The 23849-nt window shown below is 33.2% G+C and overlaps 1 pseudogene; it reads right to left on the bottom strand.

Annotated features, from left to right (window-relative positions):
* Window positions 1-707: 707 nt before the first annotated feature.
* Window positions 708-23647, bottom strand: LOC120075774 (annotated as a pseudogene).
* Between the last annotated feature and the right edge of the window lie 202 nt (window positions 23648-23849).

The following is a 23849-nucleotide window of genomic DNA, read 5'->3' as shown; positions in this document are numbered from 1 at the left end:
ATATATATATATACGCGTAAAGTGGCTAACAAATAAACTACTTAAGATACAAAAATAGCAAATAAATAGTCAATAGAAAAGCAACTAATATAAGCATATATGGTCGTAGTTCTAAACTTCCTCTCATCATTTTTATAGGTATATATTGTCTTTGCTTTATGTATATAATCATTATATATTAGATTCTTACTCTCGTGTTTCTTAAATCTAACCGAACATTTCTAAATTTGAATTTAAATGTTAAAACATCTTAAACTTTTCCACCAATAAAGTACATACAAAAACATTATATTAAGATGTTTACATGATCAAATATAGACATTTAACAAATTCAAACAAGTATCACTCATAATAAAATAAATCATTTCTATTATTTCTTAAGAAAAACATATCATTAATAGATAATCACGATATTGGATAAGTGATATACATCCAAATCATCTTCTAATATATATCAACTATTACACCCAAATAAGTTTGAAAAATAACAATAAATTAATAATTTATAATTACTCTCGCACAATTCTAAATCCTTCTAAAAAAAACTAAATCTAACAACTTTGATCAAATATAACCTCTTGCATTCTTTTGTACATCCCTTTTATAGCCACAACATCTAGAAAGATACATGAATTTTCTTGAAATGATCCACTAGTCTCAAAATGAACATTTTTTTAAGGAAAGAAACAAGAGTGTTTGGTGTAGGAATTTTGGGACTTTTGTGGAGTTTACTAGGAAACCACCATGTTGGTGGGTTGGTCATTAAGTCAAGAGTCAAAATTAGAGTAAGTGATCAACAAAATCACCCTCTCCAACATCTCATCTTCTATTCAACACGCTTTGAGAGAATTAAACAAGTGCAAATTTTTATTTATTTATTTAACAAAGCAGAGAAATTTGGGGCTGTTAATTAATCAATAAACTTTTCTTTGTTGTTGTTGTAGTAACATTTGAAGGCCTCTTCAAGTATCATTTCACCATCATATTTGTATGTGAAACCTCTCTCAATCAACTTTCTTGTGTTCATTTTGATGTTCCTCATTGGCACTTCATCACAATTCCTACAAACCCAACAATCCCTCATTATTAATTTCACACAAACAACTTAATGTATACAATCTTTGTTTTACAATTATGAGTACAAATAGTGTTTATTGAAACTTAATAAATTGAAAAACATTAAAATTGAACAACAAATAGTTAACAAACAACACCTATTTTTGTTTCTTTTTAAATTTTCTGATTTACCTTTGTATTTTGGAAACAAAAAGATCCAGAGTTAAAATAGCACATATATTTATAAGCTTAATTATTTTAAAAAACTGAAACACAGAATTAAATTTTTGTTTGATGATCACCCTTTGATTTTTCAAAAATTGTGCATCTTTTCCCACAATTTTTTTCCATTTTTTTATTTTCTTTTTAAAAAATTAAATTCAAAGCTAAATTCTAAAAACAAATTAAAATAAGTTTTTAAATATAGAAAAATAAACTAAAATATTTACAAAATGTAACAAAATTTTAGAACTATCAATGATAGGCTGATAGACACTGATAGACTTCTATTAGTGTTTATGAGTGAAGTCTATCAGTGATATCGATAAATACTCTATTCTTAAATTTTGTTATATTTTGTAAATATTTTCAACAGTTTTACCATTTGAAATAATTTTCCTTTTTAAAACGTCTAAATACTATTTTAGTCTCCGTGTTTGGTTCATTTTAAGTCCTACTTTAAAATGTTCATTTTGATCCCTTATCCCTTCAATTTTAATGTGATTCATTTTGGTCCCTAAATTCTTAAAATGTCCATTATAATTCTTGAACTTTAAAAAATTGATCCTTTTGATCCCCTTAAAAATGAAATAAAGATGAACGAGATTAATATATGAAAACAAATTACTTTATATATATAAAAAAGTTACCCTTGTTTTTTGTGGAATTGAGGATGATGAAGACGAAAGTAATTGGCAATATCTGAAGAAGAGAAGAAGGAGCTTGCACACAAGAATCTGCCATGGATTGAAGTTTGTTCCATACAGAAAATATGGGCATCACAAACATCATCAATCTCAACCATTGGGATTTTCCCATCCACTTCTTCGATAAATCTGAGGGCGTTGAACGCTCCAATTTTGTCTGTAAACTGAGACAACATCACCATCATCGTTTCCGCCGCCGAAGAATTAAGTGTTTGGCCGCCGGCGATAAGGCCACAAGCCAATGTAACCACCTCCAACCCCTCACATTCTTCCTTCCTCTCTCCAACTTAAGCAACTCTTTCTCTGTTAATGTCTTTGATTCTATGTATTCCAAATATGTCTTTGCCGATCACACTCTATTGTGATAACAACAGGGCTGTGGCAAATTCTAAGGAACCTCGAAGCCACCAAAGAGACAAACACATAGAATAGAAGTATTATTTGATCAGGGATATTGTGCATCATGGTGATGTGATAGTCATGAAGATCGCATTGGAGCACAACGTTGCTGATCCATTTATAAAGGCTCTCAAGGCTAAAGTGTTCAAGGGTCATTTGGAAAGTCTGGGTCTACGAAACATGCGACACCTTATCTAGGGCAACTGGGGGATGATACTAGGTATAGATATGCTCTAGTTTATTGTATATTGTAATGTTTTATGTATTATACATTAGTCTCCCGAGCCATTAGGACAAGGGGGAGATTGTTGGGATTGGTGTCCTAATTCTCCAGGTGGTCTCGTAGTTTGTAAACACTTTGTACATATTGTTATTAATAAAATAAATGTAATTTTATATGCATTTACTCAAATCCAATAAATTAAGATCCGTGGTTATTTCATGTAACTTAAGCATGTATGTGGAGACATGCAAGTGGATCATGCCTTAAGTAATAATCTAAATGGTCTGTAGTAGATGGATAAAGGAGCGATACCTTATGCTGTTGACATTATGGATACAACCCGCTTTGTAGATGTTACAAGTGTTGTAAAGTGCTACAAATGGTCTGTTCCTGACCATTCATGTGGAGACATGTGAGCGGGGGTATCCTATACAAAGAGTTTGTATAGAATAGGACCACAAGATGATTGGTCTCTTTATATAACGCCATTGATAATTAAGACCTAAATTTCACTAAAATGACCATAGGTGACATGACTTTAATCCTGAGTGAGTTGGTAACTCCTGCTTATGAGGGCGGTCTTTTGATTTGTACGGGTGAGAGTGGCCAGTTTGCCAACTCAATAAGCCTATCATTTTGGGGATTCGTCTGATTGGGGAGCTGGGAACTTAGCTACACAAGACGAAATTCACCCCTTCCCCGAAGTAGGGGTAAATTACACCCTTAAGGGCTGATCGAGGTCTTGAGCATGGTGGTCACACCCTTTCCTGGCCTGAGAGAACTACTATGACTTATTGTTCATTAGAGGAATCAGTGGTACTTCAGTAGTTAGATGTAACTACACAGGAAAAATGGTGATTTGACCCAGTTGTACTTATCAGTGATTTATGAAGGGTCATCGCACTATTGATTGGTCATATGGACACAGAAATATATCTTTAGTGTGAAGAATGCAGCTGTTGGTCTTTAGTGGAGTGACTAACAGTTAACGAATGGTGGATCTCGTGATTAAAGAGTTTAATCAGTTTCAAGCTACAGGTCCATGAGGTCCTCTTGGTAGCTCAATGGGTTCAAGTTGAGAATCAAATTTTGGGTTAATTTGAAGGGTTCAAATTAACAAGAAGAAATTCAATTATATGTGATATAGTTGATATGATGTATTTGATACATTATCATTGGAGGAATTAATATAAATATGATTTATATTGAATACCATAAAATAGATAAAGAACTATGGTTTATATGTTTCATATGATGAAATATTAAAACTATAGGTTATAAATATAATATTATAAGTTGGTTATTATATTTATTTATAACATATTAATTATATGATAATTAATTATTTTTTTTTCTAATAACCATATTGAGTGGGAGGTTATTGGAAGTTTTATAGTAACTGTGAGATAAAAGAAAAATGGAGCTCGTAAATATCGGCTTTAAACAACACCAAATTATTGGTTGCATTTGGGAGGCTCTTTAAAATCCCCACCTTTGATTCATCTTCTTAAAAAAATAATAATAATCCAACAATTAAATTAAATCAAATTAAATTAATAATGAACATGCACACAATTAATCAAGAATTTGGAGTTTTTACCTAAGTTGCGAAGAGTTGCATGGACGATATGGTCCTTTAGAAGAAGCTTTTTTATGAGGGAAGAAGCCACATAGCCGAACCCACCTGTAACGCACACTATGCACCCACTGGACATGGCCATTTTCTTTACTCAATTTCTTTCTCTAATATTATCTTTTATATATATATATATATAGTCCTCTCATGATTTATTTACATGATTCAATCAGTAGAAATCAATATTAATAATAAAAAAAAAATAATATTACAGGAATTTAAACACATGACTTCTTAGATCACTTGGTTTGACAACATACTTGTTTAGATTGACAAGAGAAAAGAAAAATATTTTTCAAAAAAGTCATTTTTATTTTAAACTCTTTGGACAAAAACGGTTTAGAACGCAATTTGGAAAGATTTCAAAAGTTATTTTGGGTTGTTACCAAATAATTCAATTTTTTCGAAACTGACTTTTTAACAAATTAAACATTTGAAAGTTAAACGAAAGGCATGCTAAATCATCACAAAAACATTTTTCTATTAATTTGGTCTTTTGAAAAAAAAAGAAAAAAAAAACTATTGTTTTTCTTCTTCTTTCATACCATTCTACTCCTAATGTTTAACATCATTGGTAAGGATAGGAAATGAAAATGGGGACGTGGCCTTTTCATCTACACACAAACAAATTCTCTTCTCCATTATTTTTGTCGCTCACTAAAATTTAAACTACGCGTTGGCCTACATACCTGCAGAAGTCGTACATCATCGTATTTGTCTATTCTTCTTCTTTTTTTTTTTTCTCACTAAAATTCAAACTGCGCGTTGGCTTATAGACCTGCAGACGTGGTACATCATATATATATATTCACTTCTTTCCTCTGAATGCTTTGAATCTATTATATGATACTATAAACGACTAAACACTAAATTTCATTGTTTGAATCAATAAGTGGGGGTCTGGAGTGATACACTCTGGTGGGAATTTGGAGACGTTGTCCCAAAACCTAATTTGTATTTGTACTTATATTATTAACAATTTTCGTCCTAAAGTTTGGAGTGCGCAATATAAACTCTCAATACATTTGGAGATGTTTTCATAGGATCGACTTTAACATGGGTCTTGACCCATGTGGCATTTGGAGATGTTTTCGTTGGATCGACTTTAATATGGGTCCTGACCTACGTGGCTTTTCTCTTCCTTATCTTATTTTTCTTTGAGCTTTGTCGTTTGGCTCATTTGCTCCACTCCCTTTTTATTGGGAAATTGTTTAAAATAGTAAGAATTGATGTTTCACTTGAAAGTATGGCAGAGTATGGAAATAATAATTTTTTTTTGGAAAAATGTATGCCACATACGCGAGATCCTTTTTTTTATAATCCTCAATATGCCCTTAATGTGGTAGTCCATCAGAATTATTAAGTATAGTGTATTTATTATATCGGAAATATATTTGGATTAGAAATACAATGTGTAAATGGACAAGCACCACTTATCAAATTTCCAGTCAACGGATTCGTTATAAAAACGTGGCAATTTTTATGCTCCATTTGAATTTTGAATTGCCAGTTTTTTATCATATTAGATTTATTTAACCACATTTTGAATGGATTCAAAATTAATCAATCTTTAATTTTTCTCTCTCAATTTAAATTTTGATCTATCGTAAATCTTCAGATTTTACATGATTTTCTGAACTTTATTTATTTAAATTTGTTATCACATTTTATTACATGACATATTATTATTATATTAGTAAATTGATAAGATAATATATCATTATATTATCATTATTATATCATTATTATTTTTTGAAAAATTATTTCAAATGTGAAAACTGTTAAAAATATTTATAAGATATAGCAAAATTTTAGAACTATCAATGATAGACACTGATAGACATTGATAGACTTCTATCGGTATTTACCAATATCACTGATAGACACTGATAGAACTCTATCATTGTCTATCAGCGTCTATCATTGATCGTTCTAAATATTGTTATATTTTGTAAATATTTTGGTTTATTTTTTTATATTTAAAAACAACCCTATTTTTTTATCTTATAGAATTTTTATATACATTTTGTAAATCTATACTATATTATATTATTATTTTAGTAAATCTTGCTATTAAGTTTGTGTTATTGACACACGAGTAATTAGTCAGTTTTGATATCTTGTTGTTCAATTTTGTTATTAGCTATGGCTTTACAACGAGTTAAACTTCTCTTTGATGGTAGATGGAATGAAGGTTCACACCAACATAATTTTTGAATTCTTGAGGTTTTTATTCCATCAAATTCATCCTTTCAACTGTTGAAATGTCTTGAATCTGTTTGCTGGCGCTTCGAACAACCAAGTACGAGGGTTTAGCACCTTGTATTCAGCATATTTATTTATTTGCAGTTATTTACGTTTATGACCCTAGAGTTTAGAGTAGTACGCTATATAAACTCTTTAACCCTAGAGGCACCGTTTTTTATGTAATTATGAAAACATTCTTTCAAATAATATTGTTCTCCCTCTGCCCGTGGACGTAGCTAACACATTGTTAGTGAACCACGTATATCTGTGTGTCGATCTTCTCTATCTTACGTTCCTTTTTTTGTGTTCTTTAATTGTCAATTTCGCAACACCAACAGTTTGTTGAATATATTCAAAGTAAGCTTTTTCCTTCTCACAATTTGTCTATTTTTCGATTAACAGTGTACTGAGATGGTTTCAACAATTCAAATCTTATTTGGGTTGTTGAAGATAAGGATGTTTTGTGACTAACATTATTTTTATCGGATTTCCCCCAAATGTGATTTATATTTAGTGGTTGACCACATATTTTCTTATTCTTGTGGAAATACAATATATCTAAATATTGATTTAGTGACAACAAATCATTCTCCCCCATAGTCTTTTTGCAATACTAAAATCATTGATTTTCATGATTTTGAAGAAAGATCACTTTCTCTAAATTTTGGTATTTTCACTCAAGAAGATTCACTTCTTAGGAGCAAGTGTGTATTAAAGAAAGCCACTTATTTGTTTGTTCGTAATAATAGTTTTGAACTTACCATGACTAGGTCAAGTAGTATGTCATTTGATATTCGTTGCAATGACTTGTCTTGTAGGTGGTATGTACATGCATCTGTATATAGGAAAAGTGGGGTGTAGATGATTTGAAAGTTCACAAATATCCATCAATGTGTTGTTGATATTGTTAAAGATGGTCATAAGAAAACAACATCTTAGATTCGTAGTTTGGTTCAAAGAAAGTTTTTTTTTTTTTTTTTTTTTTTTTAACGTGGCAGTCATTGAAGTTTCCAACATTTAGAACTTTCCACATATGAAGAGGACATGATTCTAGCCTTAAGGGAGAGTCGGTTAAAGAATGTAAGTTATTTTTTGTTTAAGTAATATATGTATCATTAGTAATTGATAAATTTGTAAGGTACACTAATTATTATCATTTTGCAGTTATACCTTATTAACCAACATGAATTTGAAGTTCACGATCGCACCAACCAATTTTTGGTCAACATTCTAATTCATATTTGTTCATGTCGACGATGGGACCTAGACATGATCTTGTGCTTCCATGCATGCATTGACTATGAACCTTCATTTGCAGGCATATACATATTATTTCTATCGTGTTTCAAATTTAGTTCTATTATATAGGAAAGAAACACGTCTTATCAATAATGTAGAATAGTTTACAAATGTGCATGGAGTTGGTGATGATCCCTTTCTTCCTCCCAATGTCAAATGTCCTACTGGTAGGTCTAAGAAAAAAGGATTACGTCTTGTTTAAAAGAGAAAGCAACAATTCGTTGTAGTATATATGGTGGGAGGTGTCACAATTATAGGTCTTGTAAGGAATTCATACAACATTGAGTTCCCGTATTAGTTGTTTTTTGAAATGCTTTATATTTTTGTCATCCTATATTTTTGCATTTTGTTTTAATTTAAACTATTATAATTTTTTTTTTTAATGAAAGGCTTTTTCAATTTCTTATTGTTCTAAGCTAAATTAGCTTTTAGAAAGCAATAAAAATGGTGGGAGGGGGCTTGATTGTTTGAATAGATAGAAAAACTAAATGTGAAAATTTAAAGTACTGAAAGTAAGATAGATTGAGAAAGAGAGAGAATGAACACGAGATTATCTTTACCGATTTAGAGACCATTGGACTATCTATGAATCTATTCATCGATTAAACATGCAAACATTCTTAGATTAACTATTTCTCCAGCTTAATCGAATGTAAGGAAAGCACGATAAACTCCTTATGGAAATCCAACGTGATGTTGATTCCTAAACTAACCGTGTCACGCAAGCCTATTTACTTAGTTAATAGTATTAAGTTTGGAGATTGATTAGAACATTAAGCTAGATTGGCCTACTCTAACCTAATGCATTTATAATCTTTAGATTTCATTATCTTTTAGGCGATTCTAGAAGTCTAACAATCAAACCATAATTCTAACTAAAACCTATTGCTACTAAAATTAAGCATGCTTTGGATGCAATTACATGTTGGAATACAGAAACAAGCAGCGGAAGAAAAACAGCATCATTAAGCATTCTAATTCATTAATTTTTGCTTTAAATTCAGCATGTTCATAAACTAAAAAGAGTTTCAACACTAACCTTTGAAGTACCTCTTGAATCACGGTCCTCAACTACAATCTCCTTTTCCTTTGGCTGTGAACCACCACAAGGTCTTCCTTACTATTCTCTTGACGACTTAGATTGAGTTGTGGGACTCAAAACAAGCTTGAATTAGGGAAAATGGAGGTAAAGAACTAGTTTTTCAGCACTGTGAAGAACACTTCTTCAAATAGATTTTTCAACAAAACTCTCTTCAATGCATGCCCGATTTCCATTTCAATTTGGTTTATTTATTGCATGACTTTCAAGCAAAAAACCTTATGCATGAATTCAGCTCAAGCTTGAGAATTTGAGCTGTAAAATTAGTGAAACCATGAGTGAGCTAGTAGGTTGAAGAAGTGGAAAAATCCCACTTTGAGATTTTCCCATTTTCTTCATTTTTCATCTAATTTTAAAATTATTTACAAAATTAAATTTCAATTTCAGTTTTTAATCTTAAAATTAAAATTGAAATTAATTTTACAAAAATTAGTACAAAATTAATTTCTAATAAAATTAATAATAATTAATTAAACAATTTAATTAATTCTAATTAATTTAATATCAAATATTAAATTAATTCAACATTAGTTCCACCACCATTAATCTCTATTCATGGATTTAATATTTAATTCATATTTAAATATTGAGAAATTATTTCAAATGGTAAAAATATTAAAAATATTTACAAGATATAGCAAAATTTTAGAACTATCAATGTTAGATGTTGATAGACACTGATAGCGCTTATCATTTATAGTTCTAAAATTTTGTTATATTTTATAAATATTTTGATTCATTTTTCTATATTTAAAAACAACCCTTAAATATTAACCATTTCTCCAATTTCGTTTATTTCAAAATTAAACGTGTAATTATATCACATATAATTACTAAGTCCATTAATTCATATTTGAACGATTCAAATTAACTTATCATGCTATTCTAAGACTTATCCATTTGTGAGCTAGTAAGAGGGCCTAATGGACCTACAGATTATGGGCTCCAATGATCCGAGATTAATTGATAAAACTCTTTACACCGAATTAACCTCCATTCTTTAACTACCGGGTCATTCCACTAAAGCCCATAGTTACACTCCCCCCACTGTAGATATATTGTGTCCACTCGATATAACCATGATTAGTAGGTTGACCCTTCATTGTTCGTAATAATAGTTGGGTCTAATGACTGTTTTACTCCCGAGATTACCTCTTGTTCTTTAAGTCCCATTGATCCTCTAATGAACAACTGATTTGTGATCCGATCATCAAATCGAGTTTCTCTCTTGCCAATGAGAGGGTAGGGCCCCTTGTTCAAGACCTGAAGTTAGCACTTAAGGGAACAACCTCTCTATTATCCTTGAAAGTGAGTAGGAGTCACCTTGCATACTATGTCTCCAACTATCTACCCGATCTTACCCCCGAAATGGGAGGCTGATTGAGCCAGTGCTGTTGAGTCAACCCTCACCTATGAAAATCTAAGGATAATCCTGAATAAAATAGTTTATAGTTAGCTTAGGGTTAAGGTCAAGTTACCTAGGTCATCATTTTGAAATAATCAGTATTAAATAGTAAACAACATTATAAAATAAAAGTGACTTATTTCTTGGTCCGATCTTGCGCAAACTCATTGCACAGGACGTCCCCACTCCTCATATCACTACATGTACGAATCAGGATCACTTCGTCTATAGCACTTTACAACTCCTTGTAATAAATACAGAGTGGGCCGCATCCGACAGTGTTACCAGAATAAAACACTCAACCTTATTCATATACTATAATTCATTTAGACTATTTATTCGAACCTGATCTACTCTTATGTCTCCACATAAAGTTCAAGTACTCATGTAAAAGTCATTGATCTTTTAGTTTATTGAATTTATTTCTAAAACGAAATTATATTCAATACAACTTTATTGAATCAAACTTCAATAATAACTTTATTGATTTACAGAATGAGTTTATTTTTTATAAACCATGAGTTTTAGGTCATAAAATCCAATATTACAGGCATCTAAAACATAGTAGCATGGACGAACAAACATATGAGTATAAACGATTAAGTTGTCAATTTAATCTACCAATATGCTCATTCTAGAAGTTCAACCAGAGATAGGAAAATAATAAGAAAAAAAGAAGTCTAAGAAGAATACATCAAAATTGTTGGATTTTATGTCCTAAAAACTCGTAGTTTGTAAAATGATAAACATTTTCTATAATCAATAAACTTATTACTGATTTTATAAATTGTAGATATGAAAGTCTAAATCCAATAAACTAAGGCTTATAACTAATACATGAGTAATTGAACTTTATATGGAGACCTAAGAGTGGATCAGGTTCAAGTAAATAGTCAAAATGATCTATAGTATATGAATAAGGTTGGGTACCTTATTCTGGTAACATTATTGGATGTGGCATACTCTGTACTTGTTACAAAGTGTTAAAAAGTGCTACATATGATGTGATCCTAATTCGTACATGTTATGACATGAGGAGTGGGGGCGTCCTATGCAATGAGTTTGCATAAGATCGGACCAAGAAATAAGTCACTCTTACTTTATAACATTGTTTACAGTAGAAAACTGATTATTTCACTTAGATGACCTAGGTAACTCGATCTTAATCCTGAGCTAACTATGAACTTTTGTTTATTCAGGATTATCCTTAGATTTGCATAGATGAGGGTTGGTTCAATAGCGTCGGCTCAATAAGCCCCCCATTTCAAGGGTAAGACCTAATAGATAACTGGGGACATAGGGTGCAAGAAGAAGTTCACGCCTACCTGATTTAAGGATAGAAGATAGGTTGTTCTCTCAAATACTGAATCCAGGTCTTGAACAAGGGGCCCCACACCCTCTACCTGGGCTGAGAGAGTTTGGTTTAGTGATTGGATCATAAACCAGTTGTTCATTAGATGGTCAGTAGAAACTTGAGAAATAAGACGTAATCTCGGGGGTAAAATAAATATTTGACCCAGCCGTTATTACGAAAAACCTGTGAAGGGTCGACTTATTGATTATGGTTAAATCATGTGGATATAATATATCTATAGTGAGGAGAGTGCAACTATGAACTTTAATGGAGTGACCATTAGTTAACGAATGGGGGTTAATTTGGTCTAATGAGTTTAGCCAATTAATCTCGCATCGTTGAAGCCCATGGTCTGTAGGTTCACGAGGTTTCCCTACTAGCTCGTAATTGGATTAGCTCTAGAGTAGCGTGATAAGTTAGTTTGAAATGTTCAAATTAGAATTAAGGGAGTTAGTAATTATATGAGATATAATTACTTGTTTAATTTGAGAATTAAACAAAATAAGAGAATTTATATTTAAATATGATTTAAATATATGAAGATGGATATGTGTAAAAATTAATTAAATATTTGATATTAAATTAATTAGTTTTATTTAAAAATTAATTTTATAAAATTAAAATTTTCAATTTTAAAATCAAAATGGATTTTAAAAAATCAAGTTTTCATTTGGAGATAAAAATTGGAGAATTGAAAAAAAAAAAACCCATGCACAAATGGAATATCTCAATATTCCATTTGTGCATGGTTTTTTCAATTTTTCAATTTTTCTCTTCTTCATTAACTTCTTCATGCTCACACAATACCTATTTTCCTCTTCTTCATTAACTTCAAGCATGAGCCGCAAGTCATGCAACATTCTTCTTTGTGTGTTCACCTACAATAAATAAAGAAGAATGGAGTTATTTTGAGGGATGCAATCAAGAGAATTTTAGTTGAAAATTCGTGGTGAAGAAAGTGTTCAACAAGATTGCTGTTGTGAGCAATTCTCCATAATCTCTTAATTCAAGCTTGTTTGGAATCCCACAACTCAATCTAGAGCACCAAAAGAATAGTGGGGAATATCTTGAGGTGGTCTGCAACAAGATTCGGAGAAGATTGCAGCTGGAGATCTTGCTTTGAAGAAGTTCTACAAAGGTATGTCAAGAAATTCACTTTTTTCTGCAACAGCATGCTTTATATTTTGCCAAAATTAATGAATTAGAGTGTTTAATGATCCTTTTTGCTTCTGTTGTTGCTGATACAATCCTTCAATTGGTATAAGAGCATCATATAAGCATTCAATTCGGTTTAATTTTGGTGTGGTGGGTGTTTTATATAAGATATATGAAACTGATGCACTGATATAGTTTCCTGAGATTTGGTATTTAATTTATTTTTTATTTCTCATTTAAATTTGTAATTGGCTCTTGTTTGATGAGTTTATATGTGTTCTCAAGAGTCTGTAATTTATTTGGAGTCATTAGAGTTGAAATTAAGTTGTAATTGAAGAAACAAGTGAAGGGGGTCGAGATGTTGTTCCAGTTTTTTAGCTTCTGCTCAAAATTGTTGTTGAGGTTCAGTTGCTAAGTGATCGTCAAGTTTCAGGCGTTACACGATGTGAAGAAAAGCTAGACGATTGTATAGCAATGGGTGTTGATCGTTGTGATGTTGAACGCTAAGTGATCGTGTACCTACAGGAGCTAGACGATGCATTGATATGCTATACGATAGCATTACGTGATTGTTTAGCTTTTGCATGGGAACTAAACGATGCATTGGAGGTGCTAACGATGGCACTACATGATCATGTAGCTGCAACGTGAACTATGAAGTGCTATGCCATAGCTCCAAGCGATCGTCTAGTTGCAGTGCTAAGCGATGAATTCAAATTCTATGCGATAGAACTAAACGATCATGTAGCTACAGCGCTGAACGACGCGAAGATGTTCTATGTAGTGGACACTAAACGATGACATGAAGCGCTAAGCGATGGTGTTAAGCGATGGTGTAGTTCTACCTGAGAGCTAAGTGATTGCACTATGCAATAGACAAATGACACTAAGTGATCGTGTACCTCTTCTCAACACAAGGTGATGGTGTTAAACGATTGCCTTCAGTGCTACACGATTGGCCTTAACGAGACTATGAGGTTGGACCGAGAACAACCGATTCGACCAGTTTTCTCGAGGTCCAATCCGGTTCAGCCTCAAATGATTTTTGGCTAGTCCGGTTTAGACTTTGTTGGTCTGATTCAGACTTATCCAGTCCGGTTCAAGATGCTTAGATTTAGTTTGAAGCGATTCGAACGGTTCAAAGACGGTTTTGAAGCTGTTTGTAATAGTTAGGCTTCTGTTTGCCTGTTTATGCAAAAAATAAAACTAAATCAGTCTATGTTTAATTATTTATGCATTTGATGTATGTTATAATTAAATAAATCTTGTATGTGCATGTAGTATGCCATTTAGATTTAAAATCCTACCATAGGAAGCATGTTACATACATTGAAAGTATGTTATAATCTGTTGTACTATATAGTATGCATGTTAGGGTTTCTTGTATTTAATATAAGTGTTATATTAAATATTGAATGCCTTTATGTATGTTATGGATGTTTAGTATGTCTAAAGTTTGATAAGCTGTTATAAAATTGGGTTAGACGTTTAAAATCCATAAAGAACAGTTGCATGCTCACGTAGGTTGACCACCTGTTTTAAATAGTTAAAACTTGTAAAACTTGGGTTACAAACTCAACCTATATATAATCCTGTCTACGGCTGGAGGTACTTAAGTTGACAGTTTACGGAACACCTCCTACCTAGGGATTATGGCCGAATTATTGAGCGTTGGTAATCGGTTTTATAAGCATATGTGAGTGATATGAGGTAATAAAAAGGTTTATCACCTAGACATCGTAGGTTAAAATCCAATTATAAGAGTTATACTTGGATAAACTACATAGACTTAAGGTTGTTTTATTAGCTGAAAAGAACCTAAATATAAATTAACCCAATTAATAGAACACTTCAGTGGTAGTTTAATAACTTCTATATGATAAAGTTATTAGAACATTTCAGTGGTAGTTTAATAACTTCTATAAAGTTATTAGAAAACTTCAGTGGGAGATTAATAACATATACGATACGTTATTTTTAGCTCTCACGTCTCTAAGAGTTCAAAGTCGAGATTAAGCGGTATTTAGTTTCATCCTGGGAGTGATCTCCATACAGAAAGTATTTTATTTTTAGCTTAAATATAGATTGCGATGAATTAGAGGAAGTCGTTCAAACATAAATCAATTTATTCGATATATAGATTCAACTGCCACGTCTCCATATAGTTTACACCGTGAGATTCATATGACGCTTCGTGTCACCATGGAAGTGACCTCCATACGGAAAGTGTTTGTATGAGTCAACAATAAGGTAAACAGAGGAAGTTGTTTATAGTAAGTGGGTCAAGGATACATGTCAATATATCTTGCGGTCTCTTCCATTAGTTTGGATGGTGAGATTCCTATGTTGCGCTTGCTAGTTTGCTTTAGGCCACTCTTGCTAGTTGTTTAACGACGGCTATCCCCTCGGAGGATTGTAACATAGGATTTAGAATAACTCAAAATTCAGAAATGGATAGGATTTCTTAGGTCCATTCTCAACCTTGACTCTTCATTTCAGTAGCATAGTTGGGGCCCACCTCTGACGTCTGAAAACGGAGGGTTACACTTACAAAATTATTAAATGTGTTTGTAATTTTTGACCGAAAACAATAACTAAACAACTATAGGAATAAGAGTTATTCCAAAGACTATAGGAATAAGAGTTATTTCAGAGATAGTGTTTGGTCAAAATTGTTTGCTTTAGTGAAAGAGTATATGACTGCCCCTTGGTAGCACGTATTCTGACTCACTAAAATATAATTGCAAATAAATAATGGTTATGGTACATTATTACTTTTTGCTAAAACATGATTTTGGATTTAGTTACAATTTGCTAATTAGAATTTGTTAGAATTTTATCAGCATGTCGAATTCTTCTAGAATACTCACTTTCGAATTAAATAACAGTAAAATCAAATCAACAAACAAATTACTAGCAGTTGATTACACCAAAAAAGTTATAACAGAGGATTTCCCTCTATCTCCCAACTCATATAAATTTTGAATTATATAGATGAAAATGTAGAATTCGAACAACAAGTTAAACATGATTTACTTGTTATCGAAACATGTTTAGTGGAAAACGATAAAATCTGGATAATTGATTCAGGTGTCATTAATCATGTTTGTACTATCTCACCGGAAATAAGTTTCTGGAGACAGTTGAGAGAAGGTGAAACAATCTTTAAGGTAGGGATCGAGGAGGTTATTTCAGCTAAAGTAGTGGGAGACATGAAGTTATTTATCGAAGATAAGTACATTTATTTGAAAAATGTATATTATATTCCTTCTATGAAATGGAATCTAATATCTATCTCTTGTTTGCTAGAACAAAATTATAAAGTTCATTTTGATAATGATGAAGTGTTCATCAATACAAGAAGTAAACATATTTGTTCTGCAAAATTAAAAATAACTTGTATGTGTTAAAACCAACTGAGGTTAAAATCGTATTAAACATAGAGATGTTTAAAACTGCTGAGACTCATAAAAAAAGGAAAATTTTTCCAAATGCTTATCTTTGGCACTTGAGATTAGGTCACATAAATCTCAACAGGATTGAGAGATTGATTAAGAATGGTCATCTAAATAAGTTAGAAGATAGTTCATTACCACCTTGTATGTCTTGTCTCGAGGGTAAAATGACGATCTTTTTCTGGAAAAGGTCTTAGAGCCAAAGAACCCTTAGAATTGATTCACTCAGACTTTTGTGGGCCTCTAAATGTTAGAGAAAGAGAGGGTATGAATATTTCATCAGTTTTGTAGATTATTCCAGGTATGGTCATATTTACCTAATGCACCAAAAGTCTGAAATTTTTGAAAAGTTCAAAGAGTATAAAGTTGAGGTAAACCAAATAAATAAAAAGATTAAAACGCTTCGATCAGATCGAGGTGATGAGTATATGGACTTAGAATTCCAGAACTATTTAATAGAACATGGAATTCAGTCTCAACTCACAGCCCCTGGCACCTCAGCAAAACAGTGTGGCAAAGAGGAGAAACGGAACCTTATTGGACATGGTTCGTTCCATGATAAGTTATGCTCAGTTACCCAATTCTTTCTAGGGACATGCACTTGAAACTACAGTGTATATTTTTAACATGGTTCCATCGAAAAGTGTTTCTGAAATGCCTAACGAGCTCTTGAGAGGGCATAAAGGAATTTTACGTCACTTCAGGATTTGGGGTTATCCAGCACATGTGTTGGTGTGAAATCCTAAAAGGTTAGAACATCGTTCAAAAGTATGCCTATTTGTAGGCTACCCAAAAGAAACAAAAGGTGGTTTCTTTTACAATCCTCAGGAAGATAAGGTATTTGTATCGACAAATGCAACCTTCCTAGAGGAAAACAATGTGAAAAATCATCAACCTCACAGTAAGCTAGTAATAAAAGAAATGTCTAGAGAAACGACAAATGTATCAACAAGAGTTGTTGATAGAGTAGGTCCATCAACAAGAGTTGTTGATGACACTGGGACTTCACATCCTTCTTAAGAGTTGAGAATGCCTCGTCATAATTGGAGGGTTGTGCAACAGCCTGACCGGTACATGGATTTAACTAAAGCTCAAGTCATCATACCAAATGATGCTTTAGAAGATTCATTGTCTTTTAACCAAACAATGAATGATGTGGTTAAAGACCAATGGATTAAAACCATGGACATTAAAATGGAATCTATGTATTTTCATTCTGTCTGGGATCTTGTAGATCAACTTGAAGGGGTAAAACCCATCGGTTGCAAATAGATCTACAAGAGAAAATGAGACCAAGCTGGTAAGGTACAAACCTACAAAGCTAGACTTGTGTCAAAAGAGTTTACCCAAAGAGAGGGGGTAGATTATGAAGAAATTTTCTCTTCGGTTGCAATGATAAAGTCAATTAGAATACTCTTGTCCATAGTTACATTTTATGATTATGAAATATAGCAAATGGATTTCAAGACAACTTTTCTGAATGGATATCTTGAAGAGAATATCTATATGTCTCAACCAGAAGGGTTTATACACCAGGATCAAGAGAAAAAGGTTTGCAAACTTAATCAATCCATTTATGGGTTGAAACAAGCTTCTAGATCCTGGAATATGTGATTTGACACTGCGATCAAATCTTATGACTTTGAACAAAATGTAGACGAACCCTGTGTATATAAGAAAATTGTTAATAAAACTGTCTCTTTTCTGTTTTGTATGTTGATGATATTCTACTCATTGGGAATGAGGTAGAATTTCTAGCTGCCGTTAAGAGATGACTGGCTTCGCAATTCCAAATGAAAGATTTAGGAGAAGCACAATATGTTCTTGGAATCCAAATAATTTGGAATCGCAAGAACAGAACATTAGCATAAACTCAAGCATATTATGTAGACAAGATGTTGTTGAAGGAAATCGGAAATGAGATTTTCATGAGCAACGGAACAAGACTATTTCAAATTACAATCATGAATCAACAATACATTTACAGCCGACTTTAAAACAAACAGTTATACAATTATACAGGGAAATTATAGCATGAACAAAATAGAAGAATAGAGATAAAACTCTATATGAACATCGGCAGAAGCGTCTCCACGCTCTGATGCACAACTCTAATCGAACAACAGCAACCACGAGCGCTCGTTCTATATGACCGCAACACCACATGAACACTGCGCGCTCGTCCTCAACGATCTCCTCATTCATGAACTCCTCTGCAAAACAAACGGACTCCTCCAAAGCACCACGAATGGCCTCTAGAAACCTCGACGATGTCGAGTTGATTCTGACACCACCAAGAAGGCGACCTTGGTATTCTCGGTGTGAGAATCCAGGGGGTGGGCTCTGTTTGGACTTGGTATGGGGCAGACGAAGGGAGGAAAGAACGATCACGTACATGACTGGGCAAGTGGGAGAAGTCGGAGACTTATCGTATAGGTCGATGCCTAATCGTTTAGATAAAACTATGTGATCGTCTAGAAAAAGCTATGCGATCGTTTAGCTTTATTGTTTAGCTCGGTTTGTCGCCTACAGACTCTACACGATCATTTACGTCTAGCAAGGCTATGCGATCGTTTAGTAAACACTGCACGATCGTTTAGCTCATCCAGCCGTCGTTTAGTAAATCTTTATTTACTTGACGACTCGTGAGTTTCTTTTTTGTCAGATAGAAAACTCAAATTCTTTTCAAACTTTTGTAAAAAACTTCTTTTCAAAATAGGAAACCACTTTTCTTTCAAACTCACAGTTACCATGATCCAATAATCACCCACTACTTTGGTTATTTAAAAGAAAAAGTACTAATTATCTAATAATTAATATTATTATAAATATAAATGATAACCAACTTATCATACTATATTTATAACCTATAGTTTTAATATTTCATCTCATGAAACATATAAACCATAGTTCTTTTTCTATTCCATGGTACTTAATGTAAATCTCATTTACATCAATTCTCCACTAGATGTATCTTATACATCATATCGATTATATCATATATAATCAAAATACTTCTTGTCAATTTGAACATTTCAAATCAACACGAAGAACTGATCATCAACATGAATCCAAGCTACCAAGGGGACCTCATGGACTTGTAGATCTGAAGCTCTAACGGTACGTGAATAACTGACTAAACTCTTTAGTCACGGGATTCACCATCTGTTATCTGCCAGGCACTCCACTAAAGACCGACAGCTGAACTATTCTCACTATAGATGTATTATATGTTCATCTTAACCAATTAGCAATTCGACAACCCTTCACAGATCGCTCGTACAGCTGGGCCAATAACCGTTATGCCCCTATAGTTACATCTGTCTCCTTAAGTACCACTGATCCTTCTAATGAACATAAATCGTAGTCCTACTATGACTGAGTCTTCTCTTCCAAAGAGAAGCTGTGGCCACTATGTTCAAGCCCCGGAATCAGCTCTTAAGGGAGCAATCTCTCTACTTATCCCTGCTTCGGGAAAGGAGTGAATTCCATCTTATGGATTGAATTCCCAGCTTCCAGATCAGATAAGTCCCCAAAAAGGTAGGCATGTTGAGTTGGCAATCTGGCCACTCTCACTCATACTAATCAAAGGACCACTTTCAAAGGCAGGAATTCACAAAACACTCAGGATTGAGGTCTTGTCACCTATGGTCGTTAAGGTGAGATGCAAGTCTCTAGTATCAACGGCATTATATACAGAGTCTAGTCATCTCATGGTCTAGGTCTTATACAAACTCTTTGTATAGGACACCNAGTCATCTCATGGTCTAGGTCTTATACAAACTCTTTGTATAGGACACCCCCGCTCCACGTCTCCACACGAATGGTCAGGATCTACCATCTGTAGTTTATAAACTTGCAAACCTCTACAAAGCAGGCCGTATCCGTAGTATCACCAGGATCAGGTATCCCACCTTAATTCTTATACTATAGACCGATTTAGGTTATCACTTAAGGCATGATTCACTTGTATATCACATATACATGCTTAAGTTCACATAAGATAACCAAGGAGCTTTGTTTATTGGATATGAGTAAATGCTAGAATAAAATAACACTTATTTTATTCATTGAACAATGTGTATCTTTACAAAACAACGAGACTCTGGGAGAATTAGGATACAATCCCAACAATTGTCTAGATATAAAATACAAAATTCCAAGTAAGGATTATTACCTTTCAAACATGAAATTCACATGTCTAAGGAATAGAGTCCTAAGATACCTTAAGGGGTTGAGGAGATAAATCGAATTCCATATGCATCAGCAATAGGGAGTTTAATGTATGCAATGTTGTGTACTCGTCCCAATATATGCTATACCATAGGAATAGTCGGCATATTTCAGTCCAATCCTAGATATGATCATTGGACTGCTGTTAAAAACATTCTCAAGTATCTTAAGAGAACGGGAGATATATATGCTCGTATCTGGTGTGCTAAGGAACTGATCTTTACTGGATACACTAATTCTGACTTTTAGATAGATATTTATTCGATGAAATCAACTTCGGGGTCATTATTCACTCTAGATGAAGGAGTAGTTGTGTGAAGAAGCATCAAGCTGAGTTGTATTGCTGACTCTATAATGGAAACTGAGTATGTAGCTGCAAGTGAAGCAGCAAAAGAAGTAGTATGGCTTAGAAAGTTCCTGACAGATCTAGAAATAGTTCCTAATATGCTCCTACCTGTCACTCTCTAATGTAACAACGGTGGAGCAGTTGCAAATTCAAAGGAACCACGAAGTCATAGAAGAGGAAAACATATCGAGCAAAAGTACCATCTCATCAGGGAGATCATACACAGAGGAGATGTAATTGTCACTCAGATTGCTTCACAAGACAACTTAGCTGATCCGGTTACAAAGGTCCTCTCGACTAAAGGGTTCGAGGGTCACCTAGTAGGACTAGGTCTACGAGTTTTGTATCACTAGGGCAAGTTAAAGAATTTATGGGTATTGTAATGCCCTAATTTATTGTATTTGTACATTTTATTCTCTCAATGTAAACTCAATATTGTATATATTTATATATATTGATCCACTGGAGTTTTAGTCCAAGTGGGAGTATTGTTGGGTTTTATGTCCTAAAAACTTGCAGTTTGTAAAATGGTAAAAAAATTCTATAATCAATAAACTTATTATTGATTTTATAAATTTTAGATATGAAAGTCTAAATCCAATAAACTAAGACTCATGACTATTACATGAGTACTTGAACTTTATGTGGAGAGATAAGAGTGGATCAAGTTCGAGTAAGTAGTCCAAATAATCTATAGTACATGAATAAGGTTGAGTACCTTATTCTGGTAATACTATTGGATGCAGCCTATTCTGTAGTTGTTACAAAGAGTTGTAAAGTACTACATACGATGTGATCCTAATTCGTACATGTTATGACATAAGTAGTGGGGGCGTCCTATGCAATGAGTTTGCATAAGATAAGACTAAGAAATAAGTGACTCTTACTTTATAACGTTGTTTACTGTATAAGATTGACTATTTCGCTTAGATGACCTAGGTAACTCGATCTTAATCTTGAGCTAACTATGAACTCCTGTTTATTTGAGATTCTTCTTAGATCTGCATAGGTGAGGGTTAGCTTAACTGCGCCGGCTGAATAAGCCTCCCATTTTAAGGGTAAGACCTAATAGATAGTTCAGGATGTAGGGTGCAAGATAGAGTTCACGCCTACCCAAGTTAAGGATAGGAGAAAGGTTATTCTCTCAAGTACAGAATCCAGGTCTTGACAAGGGACCCTACCCTCTCACTGGGCTGAGAGAATTTGGTTTAGTGATTGGATCAGAAACCAGGTTTTCATTAGAGGGTCAGTAGGAACTTGAGAAATAAGACGTAATCTCGGGGGTAAAACAAATATTTGACATAGTTGTTATTATGAACAACCTATGAAGGGTCGACTTGTTGATTAAGATTAAATCATGTGGACATAATATATCTACAGTGAGGAGAGTGCAACTATGGGCTTTAGTGGAGTGACCTATTAGTTAACGAATAGGGATTAATTTGGTCTAATGAGTTTATCAATTTATCTCGAATCGTTGGAGCCCATGATCTGTAGGTCCGCGAGGTCTCCCTACTAGCTCATAATTGGATTAGCTCTAGAGTAGCATGATAAGTTATTTTGAAACGTTCAAATTAGAATTAAGGAAGTTAGTAATTATATGAGATATAGTTACTTGTTTAGTTTGAGAATTAAACAGAATAAGAGAATTTATATTTAAAGATGATTTAAATATATGAAGATGGATATGTGTAAAAATTAATTTAATAAATATTAAATTAATTAGTTTTATTTAAAAATTAATTATGAAATTAATTTTATAAAATTAAATTTTTCAGTTTTAAAATCAAAATGGATTTTAAAAAAATCAAGTTTTGATTTTGAGATAAAAATTGGAAAATTGGAAAAAAAAACCATGCACAAATAGAATATTGAGATATTCCATTATCCATCTTCTTCATGCTCACACAATACCCATTTTCCTCTTCTTCATTCACTCCAAGCATGAGCTGCAGGTCATGCAACATTCTTCTTTACATGTTCACCTGCAATAAATAAAGAAGAATAGAGTGATTTTGAGGGATGCAATCAAAAGAATTTTAGTTAAAAATTTGTGGTGCAGAATGTGTTCTTTAACAAGATTGCTACTGTGAGCAATTCTCCATAATCCCTTGATTCAAGCTTGTTTTGAGTCCCACAACTCAATCTAGAGCACCAAGAGAATAGTGGGGAAGATCTTGAGGTGGTTAGCAACAAGATTCGGAGAAGATTGCAGCTGGAGATCGAGTTTTGAAGAAGTTCTACAAAGATGTGTCATGAAACTCACTTGTTTCAACAAGGGCATTCTTTATATTTGCAAAAATTAATGAATTGGAGTGCTTAATGATCCTTGTTGCTTCCGCTGTTGCTGATACAATCCTTCAAAAATCTCATAACATTCATAGAAAAGGCCCAATGAACCATAAAATTGACGTTTAGGCCTTCAATCATTCATCAAATCTGAATCCCAATGCCAAAATGTACCATTAAATCTCAAAATACAAAGTAATCTCATGAGTTTTGGCCAAAAACAACCAAAATCGAGCTTAGAGCTCTTAAAATCGGCCTAACTCTCCTTTTTTTCTTTACTTAAAGTGGAAAGAAGTTTATTTATACCAATAGCATAGCATTGCAACACTTAAGGGGGTGTTGCAATGCTTTCATTGTTGTATAGCCCTCAAGTGTTGCGACGTTGCCTGATATATTGCTCAAATCGCTAAGTGCACATGTGTTCCTTGCCATTCCGTCAAAGTCCAGAGTATTACAATGTTCCAATGCAGCATCACAATGCTGTGTGAAACCCATGCTACTGTCTTCTAGCGTAAAGGATGGCATTGCTACGCTGCGTCTAGGGGCATTTTGGTCAGTTTGCCTCCTTGAAGCTTTAGGGGCCTAAATTCATTTTCGATAGCTCCAAATTAACCCCGAACGGTTTGTAATGGCCGATTCTACCTTCTAGGCGCCCGAAACCTATAAAAACACTAAATAAACACACTAAACATAGTAACAACGTTGAATTAAGTTAGAGAAAATAGCA

This window comes from Benincasa hispida, chromosome 1, assembly GCF_009727055.1.
Source record: "Benincasa hispida cultivar B227 chromosome 1, ASM972705v1, whole genome shotgun sequence".
NCBI lineage: Eukaryota > Viridiplantae > Streptophyta > Magnoliopsida > Cucurbitales > Cucurbitaceae > Benincasa > Benincasa hispida.
The sequence above is the reverse complement of the archived record's forward strand: the minus strand, read 5'-3'. Positions and strand labels throughout refer to the sequence as shown.